The sequence below is a fragment of the Cryptomeria japonica genome, chromosome 4 (assembly GCF_030272615.1).
Source record: "Cryptomeria japonica chromosome 4, Sugi_1.0, whole genome shotgun sequence".
Taxonomy (NCBI): domain Eukaryota; kingdom Viridiplantae; phylum Streptophyta; class Pinopsida; order Cupressales; family Cupressaceae; genus Cryptomeria; species Cryptomeria japonica.
This window is the reverse complement of record NC_081408.1, coordinates 310,433,474-310,448,580: the sequence shown is the minus strand read 5'-3', so window position 1 is coordinate 310,448,580 and position 15,107 is coordinate 310,433,474. Positions and strand designations below refer to the sequence as shown.

General features: G+C 30.8%; 1 pseudogene; it reads right to left on the bottom strand.

Moving 5' to 3' along the window:
* Nucleotides 1–276: 276 nt before the first annotated feature.
* On the bottom strand, nucleotides 277–7,029 carry LOC131037703 (cytochrome P450 720B2-like; annotated as a pseudogene).
* Between the last annotated feature and the right edge of the window lie 8,078 nt (nucleotides 7,030–15,107).

The window sequence follows — 15,107 nt, the reverse complement described above, 5'->3', positions numbered from 1 at the left end:
ATCTCTTTAAAATCTCAGAACTTGGTTCATTATCATTTCTCATCCTTTATGAGGAATAGACTGTGTAGACCTTTCCAAAATAAATTATTTAGTGTTTATTCTAAACATTATAGAATTAATAATTGTAGGTGCTAGTATCTAACTCATGACCCCATTCTTCTTATCTAGGGTCTAAACAATAATTTTTTAATATAATTTATAATTTTATTAAGTTGATCCACAAGTGCAACACAACACCAATCCAACAAGACAAGACTAATGCAATATTTCATAGAATAAAAAAATCACCATATCCATACAAATGTTTTTCATTGTATAAATCATTTTGCAATATATAATCTAATTTATATAAGATTTCAAAATAGTAAATCATCTTATGAATTTTCTCTTATGTTTATATAATCTTCCTATAAGTACAACTAGCATGATTATTGCATTTCGCTATAGACTATTTTCCTTTTTTCATCCATACAAGAATTTTTTTTATTATTTTTCATGTTGATATATAGCTAAAATTAAAAATATATATATGTTTAATGGCATCCACCTATTTGGATTCTATTCTTTATTATATATGTGAATCGAAAGACCCTTTACTAGGGTAGGGACTAGAAAGTAACATATTTGGTCATCTTCAGTTGGTTCCCATCTGCATGGACATTCCATCAATTACTCAAATTAGTCATTTCATAAAAGAATTCTCTAAAAGTCATAACTTACTCTAATAACTATGTTATGATGAACTCACTTTTAAAAATAATAGATGACCTCACCTAAATTTAGTGACAAAGCTATGCAAAAAAAGAGCAATTTCAAATCTGGACAAATGGTATCTTGGACAAAGCCTAGCACCTTTCCCAAATGGCATATAGAATGGATCGTCAAACAATTCCTACAAATCATATGGACAATTTTAATTAGCATAGTATTAGCTAGTACATAATAGCACATGCTTATTTTTTAAAGGTTAGATAAACAAATAAAGTTAGTGCCTTTACATACAAGAGTGGGTTCATTTTTCCAATGCCATGGATTAAAAGTGAGTGGCTCAACATAGTATTTTTTATCTAAATGTGTTCCATATAAGAGCACATACACTCTCCATCCTTTGGGAATGATGAAATCTGCACTTAGGCTTAAAGAGTTTAGAATCAAGTAAATATAAATTAGTCGACTTGTCATCTTAATCAATATGAAACTTCAACAAATATTTTAATAAATGGTACCTTGAAATTCAACATCTTGTTTTTCTTCTCTAAAAATACATGGGGCAACATTACCTAATCGAAGGGTTTCTTTTATAACCTACAAAGAAAACCAGAGCAAACACATGGATTTCAAATTGTTTGGCTAAGCATTCCAAAGTGAAGAAGAAAAGAGCTTGATAAACTAGATTAACTTATGTACTCACACAGTGAGTGAATTTCATTTGTACGTAGTTGTCCCATGTCAACTTTTTATTTCCTTTTTTCTTTAATAAAGATTCATGCTCAAACTGCATAAAAATAAACTAAATTATGTTTATAATGAAATCATTTTAAGGACTAAATGGTTATTTTTAGTTGATATTAACAATGAGCCATTTTTCATGACTATTAAAATCTATTTGTACAATGAGAATTGACAAGAATAAACACTTCATAGTCTAAGTGCAATTAGTTATATAATGTGTATATTGTGTGTATATTGTCTAAAAACATATACATAGCACAATATATTTTTCCTATCCAAAAAATTATATTTTCAATTCATTCAAATATACCTAAATAACATTTGTGTCAAAACTATTTTGAAACTAAAATAAATCTCATATCATAATTTGAACGTTTAAAGTTCAATATCAAAGGTGGACACTTTGCTAGGTCATCTATATAAGAGAACTCAAATAATTTCCATGAATAATTGATTTTATGTTCATTAAAATCAAAATACAACTGATATTTATTTAACCTCTCTCTATTCAGACCCAAGTTGGTACAACTTTTAGGCTTAATCCTAGTGTTCATTAGTATTAAATAATCTATAATTCCATTTCATACTATAAACAAAAACTCACCCTTAGCTCCTCCAATGCTTCCGGACAATTTGTAAGAAATTTTATTGCAAATGCCATCACTTTGGAAGAAGTTTCAAAACCAGCGACAAGCAAAAATAATAAAAAAATCTGCAGGAAGTGATTTTTCTTCCAAAAGTTTGGTCAATAGATCATTACGGATCGCTTGAGGATGTAATCTTCGCTCCTTTATACACTCTTCAATCTTTCTTACGAGGATTTCTCTTCCCTACATTCCTTATGAAAAGACATGAATATTATGTCTAAATTCATTATTCATAAAATATTAATGAAATTAGATTATTTACCTTAATTCCTTTTGCATAATCAAATCCTGGAAATTTTATTGGAACTTTGAGTATAGCTCTTACAAATGCCTCAAATGCCTTGTAAATTTCTTCTATATCTTCATAAGGAGGTAAGTCCAATAATTTTTTACCCATCACATTTAAAAGAATCTATATACAAGAAGAGCATATCAATACAAAATAAATTTTCATAACTATACTTTAATATTATATAAAATAACTATAAAGTAACAAAGTTAAATTAATAAAAATAGAATATAGAAAGGGATGAAAAGCTCATATTGTTAAACAAACTCTAATATTTTTAAACTAACAAAATCATATAAATAACAATCAAAGTTAATGACTTATGATTGTAAATTGAAAATATTTTGAGGATATCAAAATGAAAAAATCTTTACTAATTTAATATTTAATGTTACGAATTAATTAAATATCATATAAATTTCAATTATCATTTTCTTTAAGATTTTGAATAATTTTTTTTTTCTTTTTATCCTTTTTGAATTCTACTAAAAATATAGTGTTAAAATTTTATAAATAGTATGTACATTTGATACCCATGATCTAATGATTTTCTCTTACATTTTATTGAATATCTTTTCAATTTTATATTAATAGTTTTACAATATGTATTAATTGTCATTCATTTAACAAATAGTAAAATAATTACCATGTTAGTGAACAATAATTTGAATAATTAAGATTTTAAAACAATATATTTATTTAGAAAAATTAAACTATCTTAAATCAAAACATTTAATAGCACTAATTCAAGATTAACTATATATAAAAAAAATAGAAGTTATTAATTGACTGATTAGTATTACTTAAATAAATAGAAAGTTCAATGTTATGTTTTAATATCCACAAGACAAACAAGTTAAATTATTTCTTTTTATCCATTGATAAATTTGCATTCTAAATTTTATTATTAATGTTATATTTTCAAATTAAATTAACATTTTGTTAAAAATTTTACAAATAATAAATTACTTGTTTATTATTTAAAGCATTCAAAAACCTAAATAACAAATTCTATTTGATTTTTCCTTGGTAGTCCTTTTAAAAATGTTCCTCTTTTTCTTACAAATAAAATTCTATCATATAAGAGTACCTTATTGCATTCCTTTTGAAGGTAGATGACACTATTATGCTGCCAACTTTGCATTCCTGCAGTGAGGGCATCTTGTATATCATCCAGGAAGTCTGAGGTAAGGCTATTATGTATCATCCAGGAAGTCTGAGATAAGGCTATTATGTTTCAACAAATTAGCAGCAATTGCATGGAGCTTCCTTTGAAGATCACCATGGACAACCAGTAAACTATTTCGTCCAACAATATTTTTAAAAGAGTTGGGATAACTGCTTTCAAACAACCTGCCCTCATTTTGTAAAACATATCTATTGAACTCTGGATCCACTGATACAATTGTGTCTGCTCTTCCAAACAAATTAGATCTAAAAATTGGCCCATACCTGCAATACAAATAATGTTTATCATATTATTTTGCAATCAGAGTATGTGCAGGCAGTTAGTCAATAATAATAATTGCTCAGTGCTCAACTATTCATTTACAGTCTTTTAGGGTTTTTTAATCTACATTTCTCTAATAAATACAGCCTTGAAGATTGCCTTTGACGTCGAGCAATTCCTTCAAAAGCTGAAGGTACCCACTTAAACAGAACGGGCGGGCAAGCTATCAACAAGCTTAAATTTCTTGTAAAAGACTCTGTCAACAAATTATATCTGCAGTTTCCTTTTTAAAAGACTTGTACTGAGCTATAGAAGTAAGTTAAACTTAGCGATAAGAAGATTGACAAGAACAGAATTAGAATGTTTTTATTTATGGAGTAGATTGTATTATTGTTTTGTATATCAAGGTTTCATGATCTATTATCAAGATGAAGAGTGCTAGAAGATCACAGAATGTGATTCGAAATGTTGATATAAAAAGTAATAACACAATCAAATTAAAAACAAAAAAATGTTAAACTTAGCGATCAGAAGATTGACAAAAACAGAATTAGAATGTAATGTTTTTGTTTATGGAATAGATTGTATTATTGTTTTCTATATCAATGTTTCGTGATCTATCATCAAGATGAAGAGTGTTAAAAAATTACATGTTGATATAAAAAACATTAACACAATCAAATTTAAAAACAAAAAACATCAAATTAAAAAACAAAAAACATCAACATTAACAGATTATAGAAACTTACCTCTTCTCATGATCTTCAATGAATTGACGTGGGTGAAGAGGAGATCTCATGGCTCGATAGAAGCTAATTGTTTCTCCTATGAGTGGCCATCCAGTAGAACCTGGTAGCAGCTATTTATACTGGGTTTTGCTGCTTTTTCCACCAACCCAAAATTTTGTCCACACAAGAAATGTTACAGACAATACTAATCCTATCAGAACCCATTGCGCCCAATCTAAATACCCACCAAGTCTAGAGAGTTCCTCCATTTCTTAAAGCTTTCAAGAAAAGATATCAATATTAACAACAATGCAGTATACGTTTCCGATTGGTGAATCCACGAGATCTCTTTATACGTAGTTTTTCAACGAGACTACGAGCTCCTATTTCAACATTTCTAGGAACATTCTCAAAATGACAATAATTTCTTCCACTACCAAGACTTCTTTTTCCAACGACCAACTACCAAAGACTTCTTTTATTTTACATTTATTTAAGCTTTCAATAATATATATTATAAGATTGAACTCTTCCAAGAGCTTAATTTTTAAATAGTTTTTCTCTTTATTAAAGTAAATTAATTATATGTTTGTAAAATTTTGTTTAACATGTGATTAATTATGTTACTTATGATATGGCTAGGGGTCTAGTTTGACTGGTGAGAACTTCATGTGGTAAAGCACGAGGTCTTGAGATTTACTCTCCCCTTAGCCCACATGATACTAAAGGACATGTCATGCTAGCCTCAGGAATCAGATAAGACATAAAAAAAAATATTAGCTATGAATAAAAATGTCTTAATTCAAATAATGATATTGTAAATCTAGTAATAATCCCTCATTATATATCTATCAATCCATATTCATCTACTAATATAACTTGTGTTTTCTATATCTTATTTTCAATTCACTCTCATGTGAGATTCTAATCTACAAATACCTATTGTACCAACCACTACACTTAATTTACCAACAATTCTTTTATTTAACTTGAATTAAAGTTTTAACTTTTCATCAATAAGATTTAACCTTTTCTAGAATATTGTAAGTCAAAGAAACTTTTCTAGCTACTAAAGATTCTCTTTTTGGATTTTTATTTTTATTTAAGACACATTAAACAAATGATTACATATTGATAATATTTAATCTATTAATTTTTTTATTTTTTATCACTAAAGGGCCAAGGCTGATATATATTAGATAAAAGGATTAAAAAACATAGAAAGAGTCTGAAAATTAAAGTAAAACCTACAACCAATCTTATCTATCTACGGATAAGAGTAGATGTTTCCCAAACATGGCAAATAAAACTAGTGAATTTCTAAAGTTATAAAATACTTCAAACTTCTCCTGAGAATTTCTAGAAAACCCCAACATCTAAACTGGGAATCTTATTAAAAATAATAAAAAAAAAAGCACATTTCTTAAACAATAGGATCATGGGTGGAAGAAGCGACAAAACAAAGGCCTGAGCGAAAAGGAAGCCCCACCATATCATCGCCCATATTGACCCCCCTTCTATTAGAAAAATCTTCTTTAAATTGGACGAACTGGAGGAGAGGAACCTTGGGGAAGCAAACCTCTACTTCCAATGGCTTTGGTCCTAAATCTTTAACAATTTCTTGAATCTCTACCACCCATTCATTAATCCTCTCTTCTGAAGCAGATAGCGTGACACCATCATCTTCCAGGTAGTCCTTGATCGAACCCTCTTTGTCAATCTTGGTGAAGCGAAATTATTTCCATAAAAAATTTGCATTCTCATTGATTCAAAACTTCGTTGCTTTAAATGGCTTCATATCTTCGATAAAGAGAATTGGAAAGTGTGGCAAAGGTTTGCCATTCCTAATTGTCACCATATAGTCTTTAGGAAGAGAAATGGTGAGATTATCATCAATATTTCTAAGAACTCTGCGCAAATCTTCCAACAAACCAACCTTAAAAACAATCCTGCAAGTTTTTTATGTTTTAACTTTAGATAGACCCATATGAAGAAGCATAGCCACAAACACCGCATGAATCTCCATGTTTACCCTATAATTATTATCAGCCTATAGGAACTTGGCACCTAAGATCCTTTTGACTGCCCTAACAACCAGAGAGTAAAGAGGATTTAGAACTTCCTACAGCTGTCTCCTTGATTTTTCCAGGCTATCAACCAAATTGGATAATCCATCTCATTGCTCAATTCAAACCCTAATAAACAATCTGCTATTACCACCATGAGATTTTTGTAGAGACTTCGGTTGAATGATAAAAAGCTAGCTAAAAAACAAGAGCAAGATGGAATAAACTTTATGTAGAAGCCACTCCAACAATTTACTCCTCTTAGCTTCCATGTTTGTCACTCTTCTTCTTGCAGTAGAACCCATTGCACCCAATCAAAATATCCACCAAGTCTAGAGAGTTCGTTCATTGTTTAAAACTTTCAAGAAAAGATATAAATATCAAATCCCACTTTGCTTGAGTATGATGCAATATACATTTCTGATTTGTGAATCCATAAGATCTCTTTATAGTAGTTTTTGAACCAGCCTACATGCTCTTATTTCAACATTTTTAAGAACATTACTATAATGGTAATAATCTCTTCAACTACCGAGACTTCTTTTTCAAACTATGAAATTATTTTCTTCAATAATTTATATTATAAGATTGAACTTTTCCAAGAAATTAATTGTTAAATATTTTTTCTATCTATTAAAGATTCACTTTAATTACAATTTCAGTTTCAGTGATATCCTAAATATTAATTACATACTTGTAAAATTTAATCTATGTAAAAATTTATTTAGCATGTGATTAGTTATGTTAGTTATGATAGGGCTAGAGGCCTATTTTAATTGGTGAGAATTTCTTTTGCTAAAGCATGAAGTCATGAAGTTTAGTCTCCCCTTAGCTTGTGGTAAAGAATGAGGTCATGGGGTTTAGTCTCCACTTAGCCCACATGGTACAGGAGGATGTGTCATACCAGCCTCACCGGTTATGTTAAAACATAAATAAAAAATATTAGTTATGAATAAATGATGTCTTAATTCAAATAGTTATATTGGAAATCTAGTGATGTTTCCTCATAGTGTATCTATCAATCCATATTCATGTACTAATATAACTTATTTTTTCTATATCTTAGTTTCAATTCGCTCTCAATTGACATGATTATAATCCTATTTACCAATGTTTAATTTACCAACAATTCTTTTATTTAGCTTTTGTAGTGCCCCTCCCTGATTCATCCTTCATGAGAGGATGTGATAAGCACTTTTGTATTTGTTTGTTCTCTTGATGTCTCTTGTTTCATTCTTTTTATCGATATCTTCTTTGACATTAGTGAATTTATTATGCTTACTATAATTAAGTTGATTATATGCTCTAGTTTGATTATTGAAGTTAGGACTATGTTGAGCCTTGTGATTATTGCACCATTTAGGACACGTGGTTCATGCTTATCTCTTATAATGAATTATCTTAGACATTTTATATTTACATTTGATACATTATAATTTATGTGGATGATGTTATATCCTAGACTATTATGATGGTCGAACTTATATTTAGTGATCTATATGCACTCATTATTCATATGGGGTTTATATTGCTTATGATGATATAAGGATATCTTGCTAGTGCTGACCCTAACTTATGGTTATATTAGATGAACTGATATTATGATCATTGTGATTGTTTTACTACTCTATTTGTGAAAGAGACGATGCCATACCACTCATCACGAGCATAATATGATGTCGTGATTCTCCTTCACTTGTATGATTATTTTGAGATACATGCTTTGTATATGTTGTCTTGTGGTTATTGGCGGTTGTAGGTTTATAAGCATTAGATATCAACTCCACCTAGTCTCACTGGTCTGAGCGTGTCTCTATCCCAATGGCAAGTTGAACAAAGGTGACGTGAGTTCCTTCTACACACTCTAGACTTAAGTTGATACCCTTGTCAGTTAGTGTCTTGGCGTGTGACTTCATGTTAGTGTCATGTGGTATGTTGTTCAACCCCATGTCGGGTTGCCTTGTGGAGTTGTGATTATTTATTAAATTAATGATTAATCGATTCCTATAGTTTATTAATTATTAAAATTAAATTAATGGATGGCATTAATATTTAATATTAATGTGTGATTATTAATATTATTGGGGATTTATTAGTTATTAATGTTTATTTCATAAATTTATATTTAATTGATGATTTCATACTATTATTATTTTATGGTTTAATATCTATTGAATATCTAGTATTTGATCTTTTGATTTATTGGATTTACTATTTATTTATTATTGATTTTATATTATTGAGCCTTATGGTTTAATATTTAATTGGGTGTTTATATTATTACCCATATGGTTTGTTTAATTATTTGGGCTACTTTTATTATTTAATTTACCCATTTAGTTTATTATATTATAATTTATTCTACCTACCCTATTTTTTTCAATTGGTTGTGAGGTTTGGGTAATTTAAATAATATTATTTTATGATATTCTACCTCAAATTTGGGTATGGTTGGTAGAAAATATTATATTTTTGACTATTTTTGATTGGCTACAATTTTGCACAGTTTTGAATGAAATTTTAATTAATTGGCTTTATGAGGATTGTCATGGGTTGGCTTGCTAGAAAATTATTGCATTTGTCTAAGGATTTGGATTTTGAGAGCTTGGCTTTGGATTTGGCTGGATTGGGTTATGCTTCTTTGGATTCATTCTCCACAACTTTAATTTTACCAAGTCAAAGAGCTATTACCTTATATACTATTTTGAAAATATTGACTATGGAAAGATTGTCTGTAGGTTTAGGAATTTGAGATTTTCAGAATGATTTTAATTATATGCATTTAAATATATAAATATGAACCTTGGGTTAATTGTATTTTATATGGTTATGATTTGATGTGGGAAGTTGGGTTTGATTTTTGTGTTTGTCGTGAATGGCTTGTATGTGTGTTGGGAAGTAATTATGTGTTGTATTGCATCCATTTGGATGTTTGGGCATCGTGTAATCCTTTGAAGTTAGTTTTTATACCTTGTTGTAAATTTTATTTCCATTTCTAATACTTTCTGGGCTTATCTACTAAACAAACAAATGAGCTATTTTGTTTAACAAATGTGCAATAGAATTTAACATATGCACAACAAAATTTAACAATGAGCTATAGAATTTAAAAATGTGCTACAAAATTTAAGAAATGTGTTGTATAATTTATCATATGTACCTGTATATGTAGGTTGCTAGTATATGCGCTACAAGATTTTATGTATGCCTTATTTTCCTATGTATATGTGCGAAAGGATTTGTTATATGTGTTGTAGGATTTATCATATGTGCAACAAAATTTGTCATATGTGTTACAAAATTTGTCATTTGTGCAATAGGATTTTTCATATGTGCAACAGGATTTGTCATATGTGTTGTTTAAGCCTGTGTATGCGCTCGTCTATAGTCTTTTCATTTTCTTGGTCTTTTTTAGCTTTCTATGTTGATTTTTTGAATTTGTGTTTTACTCCAGAGGCTATTTTTAGAATGCTTTGTTATTCCAGATTTGTATATGGAGTCACATAAATCTGTCCATTTTAATTAAATGAATATTTCATATTTATTTGATTAAAAATCCACTAGCCATTAGTTAATTAAATTAATATTTAATTAATTCATCTTCAAACATTCTCCTATTAATTAAATAAATTATTCAATTTATTTTAATTAAGTCATTCAACCAAATTCACACTCAATTAAATGAATAAATTCTATTTATTCAATTTAATCATCTTTCCTCTTTTAAATAAATGAAATAAAACATTTACTTAAAATCATTATTCCCGCCCACTTGCATTTTCCTACAAATGCAAGTTGCAACTACAAGTTGAAATAAATTAATTTTATTTTAATTAAAATCCTATTTTCCCTCACCCACCAAATCCACTTGCACTCCTAAACCCCCTTCTAGATTCTTCTAACCCCTTCCTAATTAGCCTAATCCATCCCCTAATTATTGTCACATTCATAAGAAACTTGGAGTCACTTCTCAAAGACTTCAAAGTTTTTGAAAAGCATTAAATGCTTTGTGTGTTCAACAATTTAACCTCTAAAGTTTTCTAAGCCACTTATGGCTATTACATGACCATTTATGGTTAACCCCTAACTCAACCCTCATGTGTCTCCTCAAGCATTTATTGCTTTGACCATGGTTATCCCTTTAACCTTTGCACATGAGTTTATCCGTTGGATAAAAGCATTATTCTTTGGATAATAAATTTATTTACTCAACCCAACCTTGACCTTAACTCCCAAGTTAACTCTCAAGTCATGTCAAGCATTTAATGCTTATTCCCTCTCCTCTCAACCTATCTCATATTGATACTTGTCATCCTAGGATTGGGTTGAAATTCCTCACATGGATTGAATATCATTCAATCCTAACCCTTGTTGAGATTAATCAATCTCATCCATCCATTGCTCCATTTTCCCTATAAACAGAGTCCATTCCTTCATAATCCAGATCCTGGAAACTTGTATGAATCTAAGTTACAGAGAATTTTAGAGAGCATTTAGCATATCTTACTCACATTCACTCTTTTGGTTAAAATTAACTAATAGCATTTAGATAACTCATCCTAATTTGGTTATTAATCTTGCATTTGCATACTTTTCATAATCATCTACAATCTTGAACCTCCATGAGCATCCATAGTGGAAAAATCTACTGAGAGCTACACTAATTTGGAACTTGGAGAGGAGAGGAACAAAGGAGAAGGAGCTAAGAGCATGGTAGAAGGCATTTGGAGATGTCTTCTTGCATTTATATTCATAGTTCAATGCTTTACTTTGTTTTTAGTGTCTCTTTTGATATGCTTGCTTAGGCTAGTTTTTGGTTGATTAACACTAACATTTGCCTTTGTTTCTTTGTTGTTTTGTGTGTTATACGACCACAGGTTTTAGTCTAACCTTGTCCATTTTCCAGAGCATTGGTATATATGATCAAATGTTGTTTAACAATAGTTGGTGATTGAGGAAGATGTATTTGCCTTGCATTGAGTATTTGTGAATTTATATGGTTCTAGTAAGAAGATTTTGCCTTGGTAAGGATGTTTATATTATTTGTTGGTTGAGCAAGAGGGATCATGCCTCAAGTGCTCATGATTATAGATTATCTATGAGGCTCCTGGTTTATTATATGATCTAGATTTATGACTTGTTGGCTATTGTTTCAGATTTGTATATGTATATGTGGATGTTATTGTTATGTGGACTTGATTGAGCCTCCAAGTTGTTGATATTGTAATGTTTTTTACCCTGAGGTCTTGGAACATGGTTACGGAGAGCAGTTTTTATGAGTTGGTCAAGGTCACGTGAGAATAGGCCACCAAGAGGCTCCTTTTAAGGATACTTGTGGGTCTAGACTTTCAGGATCTCATTGAATGTTTTCTTGTTTAATCAATTAATAAATTTAATAATTAATTAGATGGGTTGGGTAATTAGGATTCATATAATCAAGATAATAATTTGGTTTTTGGTACCCCATCTCATAGACCTTGAGTGATGACTTGGGATGAGCTTGGGAAGGCCATAGATATGGCAAACCAAACTCCCTTTATTCTCACATAGGTGGAGATAGTTATGCATGTCTATCGGGGGTGTGGATCTCTCTTATTTGTCAGGGGTAGCATGCAATGACACTCTTCCCTACATGTATCCTTGTTCCTTATGCCATGATTGTTCATTAACCTCTAGGACTTTTATGCTTTTGATTTAGCCTTGTGATTTCATTTGGCTTATTATATATGTGGTTGCCTTTTAGTTGTTGATATTGTTTGTTTATGTCCTTTTCTTGTTAACTGTTAACTTAGGTATAGAGTGTGTGTGGAACCTTGTGTCATTCTCTAGAGCATAAGGGGTGGTTCCTTATTGTTTCCACATGGTCAGGTGGTTTGATGCCTTCTTCCATTGGGATGTTCTGCTTCTTTGGGTGTTCATGTGTGTGGATATGGCTTCTCTATCTCTTTGGGTGAACTTGGATTCATGGAGTAGATGATATGCCCTCTTGTAATGGATAAATGACTTTATTGAATATGTATCATAAGATAGCCATACTTTTATATTGGAAACTATGTATCTTGATGTATGTGTGTATAATAGGATATTGAAGTAGTAGGTTGTGATTATCATTCTTGTGGTAGAAGTAGTTGTTGTATCCTTATTGTGTTGGAATCCATGAACACTGAGAGGGGGGGTGAATCAGTGTTCTATCAGAATGTTCAGTTTTAACTTTATTATAACATGCATTCACCAACCAGTAAACTAGTAAATATATAATTGAAAAAAGTAATGAAATCAATGAACCAATCACACAAATGAACACCATAACACAGAGATTTTATATGTGGAAAACCTCAAAAAGGAAAAACCATGGTGGGATTTATGACCCACATATCAATTCACTGGCCATATGAATAGATATTACATAATATGGGGGCTTACACATGCAAGAAGGCTTACCACCTAGAGCACACTACTCAACACAATAAAGTCTCACTGACTATAGTCACTTTGAATAATGAAACATAGGATTGAACTCATGTTTAATGCATCTGCTATGCCTGATCGAGTTTTGGTTCAAGATCTGACTATTCTGGTTCTAAAACCTTAAACCCTTACTGAAATAACCTTTGCTCTATGAGCGCATCCAAAATCATCTACAAATCATTACAAAATATTGATCTCTTACACAAATGACCTCATATACATGATCTTCGCATTACTGATCTAATCTAACAACATCATCTATCAAAATGATCTAATAACTGACCTATATACCCTTACAGTCCTTCATGACTCATATCAGTTTACATACATAATACAAAAATGATTATTCATGTCGGCTCATTACATATATGCATAAATAACAATGTGAATTTATGATTGTCGAATCTCCCAATGATGTCGGCCTCCTATATTGGTATCCTATTTGTCAGTTATTATCCTTGCCTGATCTATAAATCATGTCAGCCTTCAATTCCAGTACCCATATAATTCTTTCTACCGGTGAAGATACTTGTCGGTGTCGGTGAAGTGTCTATTGGTGAAGTACCAAACCAAAGAATGAAGCCATATTATGTTGCCATCAATGACAATATATGAAACCAATAAAATGAGTGTCAATTTCCAATGATCTCCCCTTTTTGCATTGATGGCAACACTCATGTGAAAAATGATAATGGTTTCCATTCACCGCATTCATCCTAAGACTGCTCCCCTTGAGCTGAATATGTCATCTGTAATCATGATCTGTACAAATACTCCTTATCTCTTGATGCAAAGGATTTATTTTTCATCTATACTCCTCCCCCTTTGACACCAATGCCAAAAACCACCAAAGACCAGGATAAAGAATGAAATTTTGTACAAGGAATGTATCCCAAAATACCTTACCGGAGCTGAATATACTTGAAAATTTCCGGATAGGCTTTCTCCAAAATCTCCAGATAAGTGTCCCAGCCAGATTTGAATGTACTGGATACCGATACAAGTCCATTAAGCATATGAGCATGGGACTCTTTCTCCTTAACCTTTGCCAGTGTGGGCTTTCCAATCATATCTATTCATTCCTTTTTATGTACACTCAAGGAGTCCAACCGGGCACTCACCAATCCTCTGAGCCCTTTATCTCTTCTAATGATTTTGTTTCTATCCCTTTCAAGAGCTGAAATTTGAACTTCTAACAAAAAAAATCTGCCCATCAATAGGTGTAGTCAAAGAATTGGAACCATCAAAAGAATTTACTATACCTACAATTTTATCGTGAGAATCTTCAATGCATTTATCTATATCTATAGTTAGTAATCCGGTGTTACAACATACTTTGTATATATTTGTACATTGCCTTAAAGAATTATCAATTAATTTTAATTTGTCAGTAATCTATTGCTTATCTGATTCAATCATTTGATCAAAAGTGGCTTTCTTAGCTTGAGTGAATCTTTCCAATGGTTGTCGGTTAGATATTTGTTGCAATGATTGAAAATCATTACAAATGTGCTCAGTAATTATTTTAAGCTTGTCGGATGGGCTTCCTCCTTTGTCAAACTGGCACTCTGGGACAAGTTTGTGCAAAATTGTAATTGACTGTTCAATTATTCCCTTGTCCACTGACCCTTCCATCATCATCTTTTAAGAAGCAATCATCATGAGATCAGTAGAACTCATCTCAGTTATGCTCTTCCTCTCTACCTGGGAGGTGTCAATTGACAACAAAGATGTACTGGCTACCAGTTCCCTACCGGATTCCTCTTCCTTTTTCTCTAATAGTTGTGCAGAAGCACTTATTTTATTCTAAATTTCTTTTTCTTTTTCACCTTCAATACTTCTCCCTTTATCCTTCTCCTTTGGTTTATTTCCTTTAATAACATCCTCTTTTGCACGAGTGGCTTTGCTACTTGGTGCAGTATCTGTTACTGTCGATTCCTCATTAACTATATCCTCAATCTGTATATTTTAATTTGGAGGACTATTATCCTCAACATCTATAACCTA